Here is a 12,317-nt window from a genome sequence, read left to right as displayed (position 1 = left end):
TTATGGTGAGTTGAGTCATAGTGCCAGTCCTGCTCTCCAACATAATACAGGTTACAGCAGTGATGTTTATTGGCTGATGGCATCTCTAATACATGGGAAGGAGACACCCAGATATATGCAGAGATTTATGCTTTGCTTGGAGAAAACCATTTCCAAAGCTGGCAGTGGAGGGAGGAAATCACTCTGTGGAGGGAGACAGTTTATGCTGGTCTCCATTCATGAGGTTCACAATCCAAGTTGTAGATTCTGGTCCAGATTATCAAAGTAAGGACTGTGCATTTGGGGTATCTGCATGGGAATACACATGCAGATACCCCAAATGCACATAGAAATCTTGTATTCACATGCTCAGGCATCCAGTTAAGCATGCACACAAATTGCAGGCAACAAGTTAAGCATTTGTAAAGGTCTGTGACCTGTTGACCATATTTGACTTTGAAAAGTTGGGCTTCTACGTCCACCAGAGTATGAATAGAATGAAGCATTAGGGGGCGAGTAAGTGGTAGGATGGAGATAAAACACCATACAATTAGCTACAGTGAGTGAGGTAAAACATGGCTCACTACCAAGTTCTTGTCCATCAGACTTAGGTTTACCCTTGAAATGAGAGCACACTGTCATTTCAGAATCCTGCTAAAGAAACAGAAGGTAACTCTGTAGTATCTCTACCGATTATATCCTCTCAACCCTACAAAAATGATCATTTCCCATACCCTGCTATTTTCCATGCATGTTTAACAGGCAGCAGGCTTTGCAAAATAAGCCAGAAGTCCCCTTAAAACAAATAGAGCATTATTTTGTTCACAGCATCTGTTTGAATTTAACTAGATACCACAGTGACTGATACATTAAAAAAGCCTAAAATAACCAGACAGAGAGAACAGATGCCTGGTGATGGCTCTACACCTAAGATGAGGTGTTTCATTGCAGCTCATCAGCTGCATGGATGTGTCACCTCAGCAATAAGATGCCCTCAGAATAACAAGACTATTCTAACAGAAAGAGTTCAAGAAGAATAGAACTCATAAAAGTTAGTGCTCAGCCTTCGGATCAGGTGCTTGTGACCAGACTCTTTTGTGGATAACCAATGAGTAAACAAAGCCGCAGAATAGAGTAAGAAGTGGGTAGTAACAGGTTATCATTTCAATGGGTGCGCATATAATTTATCAATGCACTCCAGAAAGCCTGTGGTTTTTAATCCTCTTGGCCTATAAGTCATTTTCTATGTGCAAGTAACCTGTGGTGTAGGATTAGTGGCTGTATGAACACAGAAAACTGATTGAACAATTCTGTAGGTCTGTGATTCCAGGGCCGCCCAGAGGATTCCAGGGGCCCGGGGTCTTCGGTGGCGGGGGGCCCTTCCGTTCTGGGACCCGCCACCGAAGTGCCCCGAAGACCCGCAGCGCCCCCCCCCTCCGCCGCCGAATTACCGCTGAAGCTGGACCCGCCGCCGAAGTGCAGCCCGGTCTTCGGCGGTAATTCGCCGGAGGGGGGCCCCCGCCGCGGGTCTTCAGGGCACTTCGGCGGCGGGTCCTGGAAGGGAAGGGCCCCCCCGCTGCCAAATTACCGCCGAAGACCGAGCTGAACTTCGGCGGCGGGTCCCGCTCCGTCTTCGACGGTAATTCACCGGCGGGGGGTCCTTCCGCCCCGGAGCAGAAGGACCCCCCGCCGGCGAAGACTGGGAGCAGAAGAAGCTCCTGCGCCCGGCCCCGCAAGAGTTTTCCGGGCCCCCCAGAGGGAGTGAAGGACCCCTCTCCAGGGCCCCCGAAAAACTCTGGTGGGGGTCCCTGTGGGGCTCGGGGCCTGGGGCAAATTGCCCCTCTTGCCCCCCCCTCTGGGCGGCCCTGTGTGAGTCTCAAACTTTTATATTGGTGACCCCTTCCACACAGCAAGCTTCTGAGTGAGACATTCCCCCCTTATAAATTAAGCACACTTTTTAAAAATATTTAACCTGTTATAAATGCTGGAGACGAAACAGGATTTGGGGTGGAAGCTGACAGCTCACGACCCCCAAGTAATAACCTTGTGACCCCTTGAAAGGTGTCAACCCCCACTTTGAGAACCCCCTGCTGTAGGTGTCACCTGTAGCCAGGAATGCTCTCTCTATGAGATGGTCAACAATTTTATGAAAAATGTCAATATCCTAAAGTTATTTTCATTTTGAACCAACTTTAATATTTTAAAATTTATATATTTATATTTTGTTTTTTATTTTCTTCTTTCCTTCTCTCCTCCCAGTCATTTTGAAAAAGGAAATCAGTTTTCCAAAATTTCTGGGAAGGGGAAGAGTAAAACAAGGACAATATGAGGGGAAAAAAGGAAGAGGTCAGAAAAAAAAAGAAAAAGGAAAACATGAAAAATATTGTATAAAATAAAAATATCAAAAAAATTCACAGTGAGCAGTGTTTCCACAAAAAATTGAACAAGAAAATCATTTATATTGAAATATTTTGAGCAGCTCTGCTCTCTATGAGCTGGCCAATCACGGAGAGCCCTTCTTGGTCGTGAGACCCAAATATCTCCCAGGTAGCTGACCTCAGTGGATCATACTTGCCCATTTTCCTAGCAGGATAAATGGCGAGGACAGGGACATAAGAGAGTTAAATTGAGCAGTCTCGTGAGTCTCTCCTCACCAGCCTTCATCAAGTTAGATGTGAGTTTGAGAGGAGGATAGAAAACACACATTCTAGATTGCACATATATCTAACCAAAAAACTCCATCATTGGTTATTTTCCCATAGTAGCTCATAGGAATGTTTGTACTACTCACTCTAACTGTACAGCAGATGGCCTAATGGTGAGGAAGAATCTGCTATTTTAATCAGCCTTCTTGCTTCTGGAGATGGTCTCTTAGAGAGCAGCCTGAGGATGTGACCGGATACAAGGAAGCTCCAAAAATAGCCCAGCATTGGAGCCAAAGTCAAAGAGGGGCTTTTAAGGTTGCGGTATGTCAGCACCCAGGTGTTAGCTATTTTTGTTGATAGCCAACTGGCAGTCTCAGATTAGTGCCTAATGAAAAGGCCAACACATCTAGCAAATAGGATGGCAGTGGTGGCACACTGTTAACCACTACAGGGCTGACACATTCTGTGGACTATTCAAGCCCAGCTTAAACAAACAAGCCACCTTGGAAGAGTCTTTGCCTAATTTGGAGCAGTTTGCAGGTAGATTGCAGCATATAACCACAGCCCTATACAGGGCCTGGTGCTGAGTTGCATCATTCCATGGAGAGCTCAAGAAAGGATTGTGCTTGTGGTATGTGGTGAAGTGCAGGAGGAATATGGGTGTTTTCACTGACCTTTAGGCTGGACCTGCCAAACAGGCAGGAATACCATTCTTTGTATGCAGGGCCGGCACAACCCATTAGGTGACCTAGGTGGTCGCCTAGGGCGCTAACATTTGGGGGAGTGACGACCGGGGTGACCGGATCTTTGGCCACCCCGGTCGTCGGCGGTATTTCGGGGTTGGGACCTTCTGCCACCTCTGTCGGGGGTGCCATGTCGGGGGCGGGACCTTCCGTCACCTAGGGCGCCAAAAAAGCTGGCGGTGCTCCTGTTTGTATAGATGTGGGGTGAAGAGCATACAAGGCCAGGGACACTGTGATGCAGCATTTGAAAAGAAAAGCAGATTTATTTGCCCCAGTAGGATTTCTAGATCCTTGCCAAAGATTTCTCTTACTTTCAAAGATCCAGCTGAAGAGCAAATGCTGTGCCTTTATAATGCACGCTGTTGTATCATCCACATAGCATATAGCTTCAGCTCATTTTCATTGGGTAGAGCTACCACACAATGCTTACTAAGAGTTTATTCCTCAAATCAGTCATGGTTTAAAATCACTAGGCTATACATCCACTCCCCTGAATGTTCAAATGATTGAGCAGAATTATAGCTAAAGTCCCAATGGCCTTCATGGGGCTAAAACTCAGAGAAGTAAACCTGCCCACTCAGATTCCATTTAGTCTCAGTGAGTGATCTGTTCTCCTTTTGGTTCAAAAACAAACCAAGCATTTAAGTTAATGTTCTATGAGCCAGTTATAGAAGCTATAATTGGTGCCATTAGAGGTAAGATCTGGCTGCTGTGCTGGATCTTCAGCCAGGCACAGGCAGGGCCACCCAGAGGATTCAGGGGGCCTGGGGCAAAGCAATTTCAGGGGCCCCTTCCATTAAAAAAAAAATTACAATACTATATTCTCGTGGGGGCCCCTGCGGGGCCCAGCACAAATTGCCCCTTTGTTCCCCCCCATGGGCGGCCCTGGGAAAAATAAACCTTCTGCATCTCGGCACAAATCCAGTTTTGAGAAAAACTTCTTTACAAGGTATCACTGGTTCTCAGCATCAGCTAGTGCTAAAAGGCACTAAAGCTCATTAAAAGGGTTGGACAAATATGTGCCGGCAAAACTGTTTCTGGATCGAAAACTAGGGGTTTTTAAAAAGCAGAAAAAAAATCACGGACAACGTCTGCTTTCCTTCAAAATTTGTTGTGGTTTTTTTAATTGAAAAGCTGAAATTAGTCTGCCATAACCTGAATATGGTTTGGGGTTTCAGAAGTGTGTGGCCAAATATCTGCTGCTTGCTGTGTTTGATTGTTTAAAGAAACAATAAAAAAAATTCTGCTTAAAAAAAAAAAACCCAAAACTTTTTGAACCACCTCAGCTTGTGACCAAACGCCTGAACCCATCCAGTCAGAGATTTTTCCAGGTTTCTGATACTCTGCTGGCTTCCTTGACTCATATCTGTCTCCATAACTTTGAGTTCATTTAGGTTAAAATATAAGAACAGCCATACTGGGTCAAACCAAAGGTCCATCCAGCCCAGTATCCTGTCTACCGACAATGGCCAATGCCAAGTGCCCCAGAGGGAGTAAACCTAACAGGTAATGATCAAGTGATCTCTCTCCTGCCATCCATCTCCACCCTCTGACAAACAGCGGCTAGGGACACCATTCCTTACCCATCCTGGCTAATAGCCATTAATGGACTTAACCTCCATGCATTTATCTGTTTCCTAGAGACTGGCTCCATGGGGTCCCTCACAAACTGGAGACGGTTACTGTGGATTTGTCTTTAGTATAGCTTATGTACATACTCTACAAACTGAGCATTTGAGCTTGTTCCAAATCTGGGATAAGTCTATGTTGTGAAAACTGAAATGCTCAAAATAGCACATGCATGTGAATGGACATAGGGTGTTAAAATTAAATTACCCCAGGGGTTCTCAAACTGGGGGTCAGGACCCCTCAGGGGGTCACGAGGTTATTACTGGGGGCCGCGAGCTGTCAGCCTCCACCTCAAACCCTGCTTTGCCGCCAGCATTTATAATAGTGTTAAATATATAAAAAAGTTTTAATTTATAAGGGAGATGGGTCACACTCACAGGTTTGCTATGTGAAAGGGGTCACCAGTACAAAAGTTTGAGAACCACTGAATTAACCCCTCTGGAGCCTCAGGGAATCCAGGGGGGGGGTCTCTCTTGGTAGGGTTTGGAAGAATATTGCTTTTCTCATGTGATCCCTCCCCCAGTGGCTAATTTTAAATGAAGCTACCCTCCCCTGACATGAATCTCCCTATGGCACTGAAATTAAATATAGACTATAATTTGGCATTTGAGAAGTGAAAGGGATGGTAGCCCTAATGGAAAAGCTCACAGCTTGGCTCTTCTGCAAGCCTCAAACTGCTGAATGAGCTTTAGGGTAGGGAAGGCTGTGCCCCCCAACTGCCTACCCCCCTCAGAATCCCCAACCCCTCCTGCTCCTTGCCCCCTCACCATCCCCCAGAGACCCCCCCATCACTACCACCCCAGGACCTCACCCCTGCTCCCTGTCCCCTGACTGCCCCAACCCCTATCACCCCCTCACTGAGTCCTGACAGACCCCTGGAATGCCCACGATCTAACCCTCCCATCCCTGTCCCCTGACCGCCCCCCAATCTCTGCCCCCTTCCTGCCCCTTAGCCAACCCCCCCAGCCCTGACCCCCTTACTCCTGGCTCCCCCCTCACCCGGAGCCTCAGCGCATCCAGGAGCTTCGCTCGACAGAGGCAGCGTGTCTCCGGCGGGGCCCGAGCCCCTCCCCGCTCAGAGCCGCGTGGTCAGGGGGCGGGGCTGGGAGCTCCAGGCTGAGCTCAGCTCCCTCCGCACAGCCTGAAGCTCGCAGCCCCGCCCCCTCACCATGCGGCTCTGAGCGGGGCGGGGCTCAGGGGCCCCGCTGGAGCTGTCCGGGACGCTGCTGGATGGTCTGAGGCTCCGGGAGAGGAGGGAGCCTCAACCATGCTCGTGGGGGCTCCTGCGGAGCCCGGGGCCTGGGGCAAATTGCCCCACTTACCCCCCCCCCCCGGGTGGCCCTGGGCACAGGAGAATGGTTTGGCCATATAGCTCTCACACAGATAATCTTAATCTGTTACAGTTTTCTACATTGTTTTTATTTTAGTGAACACATTTTCACAGCAATTCTTAAAATATAGCAAAAGCAAAAACTTGGGAAAAAACCCTTCCCCCCAATTATTTGGTAATTGCAGTAACACACATCAGGGCCTAGGCACATCATTTTTAGATATAACTTTTTCTTGATTATATGAAGGCTTCCCAGAATCACCCCAGGTGTGTCATTATCTCACAATAGCACACATCCTACCGTTCCTTCAACACTGCTCCTAAGTCTGCTGTGGGGAAGGTCAAAAGCCAGCAGCTCCACATACGGATTACTCTGTTTGGGTGACAAAATAAGAGTGCAGTGACTCTTCAAAGTGTTGGGAGCAGATAAAAAAACACACAAAATCCCCATCACTCTTTTTCAGGGGGAAGTCAGAACAATGCCCTAGCTCAATAGTTTATTTGCCTTGTCTGCTTTTACAGGAAAACACTCGTCAATTGAATCAAGCCTTGTTTCATGTTGACTAGTTTATTGCTATAAAAGTAAAACAGGGACTTTCTTAGGAATTGGCTGACCCCTGAAAACTCCTAGCTTCTCATATGTGGAGAGTTCACATTGAACACAGACAACATCTGCCTGAAATAAGATTAGCTTGGATGAAATACAATTAGGTATTCAGGGGCGGCTCCAGGCACCAGCACTCCAAGCGCGTGCCTGGGGCGGCAAGTGCGGGGGGCGCTCTGCCGGTAGCCGCTAGGGCGGCAGGCAGGCTGCCTTTGACGCCTTGCCTGTGGAGGGTCTGCTGGTCCCGCGGCTTCGGCGGACCTCCCGCAGGCGTGCCGCGGGACCAGCGGATCCTCCATGCTTAGGGCAGCAAAATGTCTAGAGCCACCCCTGTAGGTATTATATGGTGCTCAAGTGCTCAGATGCTGGTAGGGTGGTGACTGTGCAAACAAATGGAGCATCCACTGTCTGCTTAGCAATAGCTTAGACCCTGTCTACACTGGCAAGTTTCTGTGCAGTAAAGCAGCTTTCTGTGTTGTAACTCCCGAGGTGTACACACTGCCAAGCCACTTAGTGTGCAGAAACTGCACAGTTGTAGCACTGTAAAAAAAACACCCTGATGAGAGGACTGCAGCTTTCTGTGTCAGGGCTACAGCACTGCAGTGCCAGTGTAGACAGTGATTGATTACAATGCTGCAATTGGCCTCCAGGTGTCGTCCCACAATGCCTGTTCTCGCTTCTCTGGTCATCGGTTTGAACTCTACTGCCCTACCCTCACGTGACCAACAGTTATTCCACCCATAAATTCCTTTGGAATTTTGAAAGTCCCCTTCCTGTTTGCTCGGTGATGCGTACAGTGGTATCAGCACATCTTTCCAGGTGGCCATGCCTGCTCCATACACCAGGCGATCCCCCGCTTGGAGCAATGCCGAGCTGCTGGACCTCATCAGCATTTGGGGAGAGGAGGCTGTCCAACCCCAGCTGCATTCCCACTGTAGGAATGATGATACCTACGGACAGATTTCACGATGCGTGACAGAAAGGGGCCACGACCAGGACACACTGCAGTGCAGGGTCAAAGTGAAGGAGCTGCGGAATGCCTAACACAAGGCGCAGGAGGCAAACCACTGCTCCAATGCTGCGCCCACAAGCTGCCAGTTCTAGAAAGAGCTGGACACAATACTTGGTGACAACCCCACCTCCACAACAAAGACCACTGCGAATACTTGGCGGTTCACATGCCAGTCAAATGTGGACTGAGCCAGGAGGAGGAAATCTTGGATGGGGGGGGGGGGGGGAGGGGGAACCAAAGGCAGAGGATGACTCAGAGGTCAGAGACGCACGTAGCCAGGAGCTCTTTTCTACCCTGGAGGAGGCTAGCCAGTCACAGCTGTCAGCAGGGGCGGCTCTAGACACCAGCGCGCCAAGCAGGCGCTTGGGGCGGCCGTTTCCCGGGGGGGCGGCATTTGGCTCCGGTGGAGCTCCCGCCGGCATGCCTGCCGCAGGTCCACCGGAGCCCGGGACGAGCGGACCTGCCGCAGGCATGACTGCGGCGGGTCCCGTCTTCCCGCGGCTCCGGTTGAGCTCCCGCAGGCATGACTGCGGCAGGTCCGCTCGTCCCGGGCTCCGGTGGACCTGCCGCAGGCATGCCAGCAGGAGCTCAACCGGAGCCGCGGGAAGAGGGGACCCACCGCGGGACCGGGGAAGGGCGGCGCAGCGCTCCACGCTGCTTGGGGCAGCCCGATTTCTAGAGCCGCCCCTGGCTGTCAGATGTTGGTGAAGCTCAAACAGGAGAGGAGGCCCCTGGTTTATTAATTCCATAAGGTTTGTCCAGGATATTGTCAATCTGTCACATGTTTTATACCAATTTTGCAGATGGGTAAACTGAGGCAGAGATTCCTATCAAACGCAGAAAATTAGCCCCTTGCTGAAATCAGAGGACAGCAAGGGCTTCCTTCAATTAGTGCTGAAAATGGTTTAACTGCAAGCGCTGACAGGTCAAACCATTGTCAGCACCATTATTAAAATTAATCTGCAGCTCTTTATGCACTCAGAAACAGCACTTATTTAGCATTCGGTGGCTAATAATCAGTAGGGACCTATCAAATTCGAGGCCATGAAAAGTGCATCATGGACCATAAAAGCTGGTCTCCCCCCATGAAATCTGGTCTTTTGTGTGCTTTTACCCTATACTAGACAGATTTCACAGGGGTGACCAGCGTTTCTCAAATTGGGGGTCCTGACCCAAAAGGGAATGGCAGGGGACATCACAAGGTTATTTTGGGGAGGGGGGTCATGGTATTGACCACCTTACTTTGACGCTGCTTTCAGAACTAGGTGGCCAGAGAGCAGTGGCTGTTGGCCGGGCGCCCAGCTCTGAAGGCAGTGCCCCACGAGCAGCAGCAGTGCAGAAGGAAGGATGGCAATACCGTATCATGCCATCCTTACTTCTGCACTGCTGCCTTCAGAGCTGCGTAGTTGGAGAGTGGTAACTGAGGGGCCAGCTCTGCAAGCAGGAATGCAGTAGTAAGGGTGGCAATACCATGCCATGCCATCTTTACTTCTGTGCTGCTGCTGGCGGTGGCTCTGCCTTCAGAGCTGGGATCCTGGCCAGCAGCTGCCCAGCTCTGAAGGCAGTGCCCACAGAAGTAAGGGTAGCAGTACCACAACCCCCTCCCCTCCAATAACCTTACAACCCCATCCCAACTCCTTTTCAGGTCAGGAGTCCTACAATTACAACACTGTGAAATTTCAGATTTAAATAGCTGAAATCATGAAATTTAGGATTTTTAAAATTCTATGACTGTGAAATTGACCAAAATGGACCATGAATTTTGGTAGCTACAATCAGTGTAGCTGCACTGGTGCTCACCCCAAAATGCAGACACAGGCAAGCCTCAGTGTGCATGCGCTGTGCTAGGGGGAACCTTGATTAGCTCAATCAATGCAAACCCCAGCTTGCTTTCATCTGCACTTCAGCACCAGTGTAGCGCCTCTGATTGCCAGCCACCAATTGCTATTGAGAAATGCAGACAAGCCCTGAGACTCAAGCAATGTCGTTACTCCAGAGATGAATTTGTCTCATGATTTCTAAAGATAAAATCCAAATTATTTAGCCTTTGACGTGACTGGATCATTTGCTTTGCAGTGAGGATAATGTGAATTGGGAAATAATGATCGTGGACACTTTAGGAAAAGATAAAAATCCAATGTAGAACACTGTTGCAAGGAAAGGCTTGGGTTTTTCTCAAAATAAAATGTAGCCTAATTTGCCTTTTTTCCTGAGCCCTGTTTACAGTAAAGCTTCTAAATTTAAGTATTGAAATGGCCAAACCTTTCAAATGGGGCTGGTTCACAAACAGCTTGAACCACAGATTAGTGGCTAAGACATTCCATAGGACATAGTCACTAACATCATGATTCATACATCATTACTTACCTCCTTCAATGAGCATTCTGTCCTTCTGCTAACCTTTCAGCTACATGCCCAAAGGGCAGGAAGATTAATTCATGTGGTAAAAGAGCACACGGTATTTGCATGCTAATTACTGCTTATAAGAAAAATCAGTGTTTATCATGGCAAGCCCTGTTCCCGCTAAGACACTCTGCATCTTCTTAAAAAGTTCACAGCACTTTACTTTGTGCAACGCTGGGAGATGAAAAAAATGTGGGTTACATAAACGGACATGATTTCTCCTTGCTTGGATGAATTTAATGCAATATTCTACCTATATTCTGCTCACAGATATCTCATTCATGTCAATGGGGGTTTTGCACAGAGACCAAAGACCGAATACTACATGAATTTTTTTTGGACCAAGTCTGATTCCTCTTTCACACTGGTGTAAACCACGAGTAACTCCATTTAAGTCAATGGAGATCCACTGGTGTAAATCAGACAGGAAGCAAGCCCCCTATTTTTCACCTGAACACTGACAGTGGCAACCATTATGTAGCTGCCCTCTTTTGTGCTCTTGTGGGGAAAAAAAATGTTAAGAGTCTGACAAATTCCCTATTCTGCTCAGGTAGAAAACACTAGAGTTTGCAAAATAATTAAGGAGATGGACTCTGGGGAGAATATAATCATTAAGAAACAGGTGTGAATGGACAACTCAGCTAAAACCTGTGCACACAAAGGGGTAATAAAATGCATGGAAAAGGCAATTCAGAGTTCGGTTCTGCTGGCTTTGTTCAGGCAAAACTCTCATTGACTTAAATGAGAATTTTTCTTGAGAAAGGATATCAGACTCTGGTAATGAGTCTAAGACCCCAGTCCTGCAATCACTTATGCTTTGGTCATTTTACACATGCAAGTGATCTCTCTGAACTCAGCAGCATTGCAGGACTGGGGCCTACATGTTGCCTGTGTGTGTAAGGCTAGGTTTTCACTGCCATAAGAAAATGTGTTTTTACAGTGTCATAACAAATGTACATTCACTGTCGTACAGTCAAATCCTGGTGGAGATAAGTCTATAGTTTTTACTGCAGTGTAGTCTGGACAAGGTCAAACCGGGGCATGGGGTATAGTACTGTCTTTGCCTAGCCACACTGCAGTAAAAACTGCCTATGCTGTCTGCACTAGGATTGCATGGCAGGATAGCTAATGCTATAAAAAAAAAAAACCTACCTTTTTTGGCCATGAAGACATAACCAAATTGTGTGTCTCCAGTAGGAAAAAAAGTGTGGTCTGAACTCACGTTAGCTAACTCGTAGTAACTAATCAGAGATAAAATCCTCACACAGTTTGGAGTTCTTCCAGTGCTGGTCTTCCCTACGTACATTCCACATGTGTGTGTGCATGTGAGTCATGTGCCTGAGTCCGAAAATTCTAACAGGCAGCGTTCTCTGGTCACACATGGACAGCAGTTCTCCTCGTGCTCCAAATCAAGGGCATCAGAGGCAGTGCGGGCCAACGCCCCACCAGTTCCTTCTTACCATTGCATGGCTTCAGTTGAAATCCCTGAGTCCACAGATTTCTCCAAATTTTCTCTTTTGGTAGCCTGTAAGTAATAGTGTAAATAATTTTATAGTTGTATATTAATATATTTAGAGTTTTATAGTATAGTCCGTATAGCTTGTTTCCCCCCCTTACTGGAACTCCCTCCCCACAGTCTAGGACTATGCCCAGAATCCCAGGGTTCAAGAACTGTGTCTTCTGCCCTCACTCCTTCTCCATGAGCAATGATCACCAACCCTGTCTCTATTGCTTGGGTGAGTTGCATATTTCTGCAAAGTGAGGCATCTGTCGCTCATTTCCATTGCAGACATGCGAAGCTTGTGAGCTTTGATTAAGGAAACACCTTATGGACAAGGCTACGAGACTGCACTCTTATGTGTGCCAGGGAGACTTCCCTGTACATTGGCCCCAACAGACAAGCAGCACCCCTGCAAGTACGAACTTACAAAGTATACAGCTGCTAAGCTCAAGGACTCTTCTTTCAGGGCTT

At 47.9% G+C, this 12,317-nt stretch overlaps 2 protein-coding genes across 2 annotated transcripts in view; one reads left to right on the top strand and one right to left on the bottom strand.

The window, feature by feature from the left end:
- The window catches only part of SNCG (synuclein gamma), a 41,441-nt gene extending 38,547 nt beyond the window's left edge, over nt 1-2,894 (bottom strand). The window contains exon 1 of the mRNA XM_039482259.1: nt 2,771-2,894. The gene's annotated coding sequence lies outside the window, so the exon portion shown is untranslated. The remainder of the gene's footprint in view (nt 1-2,770) is intronic.
- The window catches only part of MMRN2 (multimerin 2), a 50,132-nt gene that overhangs the window by 3,210 nt on the left and 34,605 nt on the right, over nt 1-12,317 (top strand). The gene's annotated exons all lie outside the window — the stretch shown is intronic.

This window comes from Mauremys reevesii, linkage group 7 (assembly GCF_016161935.1).
Source record: "Mauremys reevesii isolate NIE-2019 linkage group 7, ASM1616193v1, whole genome shotgun sequence".
NCBI lineage: Eukaryota > Metazoa > Chordata > Testudines > Geoemydidae > Mauremys > Mauremys reevesii.
The sequence above is the reverse complement of the archived record's forward strand: the minus strand, read 5'-3'. Positions and strand labels throughout refer to the sequence as shown.